Source organism: Triticum dicoccoides, unplaced genomic scaffold (assembly GCF_002162155.2).
Source record: "Triticum dicoccoides isolate Atlit2015 ecotype Zavitan unplaced genomic scaffold, WEW_v2.0 scaffold130788, whole genome shotgun sequence".
NCBI lineage: Eukaryota > Viridiplantae > Streptophyta > Magnoliopsida > Poales > Poaceae > Triticum > Triticum dicoccoides.
In genome coordinates, this window is record NW_021192117.1 from 9,461 (window position 1) to 12,848 (window position 3,388).

Consider the following 3,388-nt stretch of genomic DNA (forward strand, 5'->3'; position numbering starts at 1 on the left):
AGGAAAACCAGGAACGGAAAAACAATCGTGCGTGGGAGGGTCCGTGAGGATGGCGAAGGGAACCTTGCATATTTTCTGGGCCATCACGAGGGTCACTAGTTTCGAGCTAAAAGAAGCTAATTAAGGAGCACGAGTTCTGCGCGTGCAGAAACCAGGGAAGTTCTCCACCTACTCCTCCCCCTCCACCCTCCCCCTCCTCAGGGCCGCCTCCTCCTCCCAACCCTAGCCGCCTCCTCCTCCCAACCCTAGCCGCCCCTCCTCCTCACCCCCTCCCCTCCCTCCTCCCTCGCCCCCTCCTGAGGCAGCCGTCGGGCAAGCCCGGGGCGCCAAGGATGGTGGCGGCGTGTCTTCGGTTGCCCTGCTCATGTGGGGGGAACACCGGATTTGGAGCGGCGGCTCCATTGGCAAGGCATAGCCGGCTAACAGCCGTGCGGGTGGTGGATCCGGTGTCCCAGTTGCGCGGGCGGCGGTATCCGGTGGTCGATGGCGGCCGGCGACGGCTTCTGTGGCGGTCGGTGTGCACAATCTGGCGCGTCCCTTCCTCCCCTGTTCAGCGTGCGGGCCAGTCTGGTCGGGCCGCGCTTCCTCTTGGTCGCCGATTCTGTATAGGAGGTGCTCCTGGTGGCGGAGATCTAGTTCCGGAGAAATCCCTGGCCGGCCGGCCGGCCGCGTCGACAGCGACGCCTGAGGGCGTCGTTTCCGTCCTTGGAGGCGTCGGTATGGACTGATCTCCTCACTTCACCTTCCCCTAGGTTTCCCGGGCGAAAGCCCTAACTCTGTTGGGTGGCGGCGGCGCTCACGGCGTTGTTCCCTTCTTGAAGGCGTCACTTTGAAAACCTTGGGGTTGGATGGCGCTTGTGGGTGGTGGGTGACAGCGGTGGTGCGGCACTTTCCTAGCATGGATTTATGTCCGTTGCTTGGAGATGGAGTTGCGTAGGTGGAGGTCGTCGGCTGGCGTCGTGGTGGCGTCAATGGCGGAGGACCTGCCAAGGCTCGCATAGGTGGAGGTCTGGCGTCGTGGTGGCGTCGATGGCGGAGGACCAGTGGAAGATGGCGGCGACGGCACATGTGAGTGCGTCAGACCGGTTTGAGCCCCAGACCCGGCAGATGGCTCAGTCGGGGCCTCCGGCTTTAGATGCTAGGCTTAGTTGAGAGGTATGGATATGTGGCCCAGCTTGCACCCCTTCATCATTTGGATAGGAGTAGCGGTAGATGCTGCCAAGTTGGCGGATTCAGGCATATTGTTCTTATACTTTGTAAGGTCCTTAAGAATAATCAATAAAATGACTGTATGAATCTCCCAGATGCAGAGGCCGTGGGTCATCCTCCTTTCCGAAAAAAAAATAGAGATAGTGATAGAGATGTTTGGTATTGTAGACATTAACTTTGGTCAAACTTTATAGAGTTCAACTAATACAAATCTAATGCGCGGAGTAAAAATGACCGGATTGAGTAATAGCCAGTACTCCCTCCGTTTCTTTTTAGTCTGCATATAAAATTTGCTCAAAATCAACCTTTGTAAAGTTTGACCAGCTTTGTAGGAAAATATATCAACATTCACACTATGAAATCAATATTATTGTATGCATGGTAAAATTAATTCTCATATAACATATAACTTTTGTATTGTAGATGTTGATAATTTTTTCTATGAAGTTAGTCAAAATATATAAAGTTTGACTTTGATCAAATCTTATATCCGACTAAAAAAAGGGAGGGATCAGCTCTACTACGTGGTGGGGACGTGGAGTACGTATTGGAATAGGCTTGCATGTCGTGCGTTGCCACGGGCCTTTTGTTGTATAAAACTTGGTAAAAAATTGCGTCTTTCAAAGCCATCGCCTCAACAGACTATTGGTGCATTCTTTTTGAATGTCGACATAATCCATCTTGATCTCTCTCATACTCTACAAAAGTAAACATATATAGAAACACACCTCTTCTATCATGCGCAAAAAATATTTATTTGGATTCAAATATATAAAAAACGATTATCTGAATACATCTCAACTGATTGTTAGAACTCGATGATTTTCTGGTTTCGTCCATCATAAAAATGACTTGTTAGGGATCTGATATTTTTCACTATGTAAAAGTATGTGACATTTCTCTTATAGCAAATAATTGCTTTCCCTCAAAAAATCTTCCTTTTCTTCTTGAAAAAGCAATTCACTGTCTCATTATCTCACTGCATGGCACAAAGTTCACACTGACATCTCATTCCCCATCTTGCTCTCGTCGTTGACGCCGTTGAAATCAAAGCACGCCATGGCGCTCAGCCCACACCTTCCTCTCAGTGTCATCTACCCTTCCCTCCACGGCGTCGACCTCCCCCTCCTCTCCCACTACGGCGTCCCAGGGTGATTACTAGTGCCAAGGAAGGCACACCATGATAGCTGATGGAGACCACTACAATGTGTTTTCACTGCCATGATATACAAAATGGTATATATATATATCATGTGATCCTCTGACCTCTTCTTTTCTAAAATAGCTAATATGGATTTGAACGTCACAAGAATTAGCAAAATCGGGGATGCTACTTACCTTTCATTCTTACATCAAGATTGCAAAACTGTTTTCAGCTTTATAAATATTGTTGTTAATTTTCGATGCTTGCATTTCCATCATGAAAATAGGTAATATCTTATTTACAAGGATGCTTGTATTTCCAGCCTCAAGAATTGGGAGAGCTAATATCTTATCTAGGAGGCTTACATTTCATGCTTACCGACTGACAGAGCAACTAATTTGTTATTTGGATTTTGAGTTTCTATCATATTCGAAGTGTAACATTTCCATGTCCTTATGTTCACTTCCCTATGTTGAATTTCCCAGCATCATATGCAAACTTGCTAACAAGTGGCAAATATGTAAATAGCATGAAAAAGGTGGGTGACTAACCTATAAATATGAATTTTCTAGTTGAATGTCTGTGCATTGCCACGGAATTAAAAAAAGACAGCAATCGAATAATTATCCCAATTCAGAAATGTGTTGGAAAAGGTGGCATGTGGTTTTCATCCTTACATTAATAGAACTTATTCTCTCTTGTTCTTTCAGCCTTGACAGTTATTATTTCTTCATAACCATGCACTCCTTGCAAGAAGACCAAACGATATCAAATCTTATCCCCACCCCTCTTCTCGTTGCACTTTCATGCTTGACCTCGTACTTGTAGAAATTATAGAAATTTTATCAGTTCACAATAATATTTTCATTATATTAATCTAACCTTAATTTTTTACCATAACAAAGATAAAACTTCAAACTAATAGAGCCCTGATTAACTAAAATATCGCTTGTCCCCATTTCTTAAACTCCTCATACGCTACCTCCCCCATTGTCCCCGTGGCCACTCGACCATGTCTACCTCTGACCATGAAAA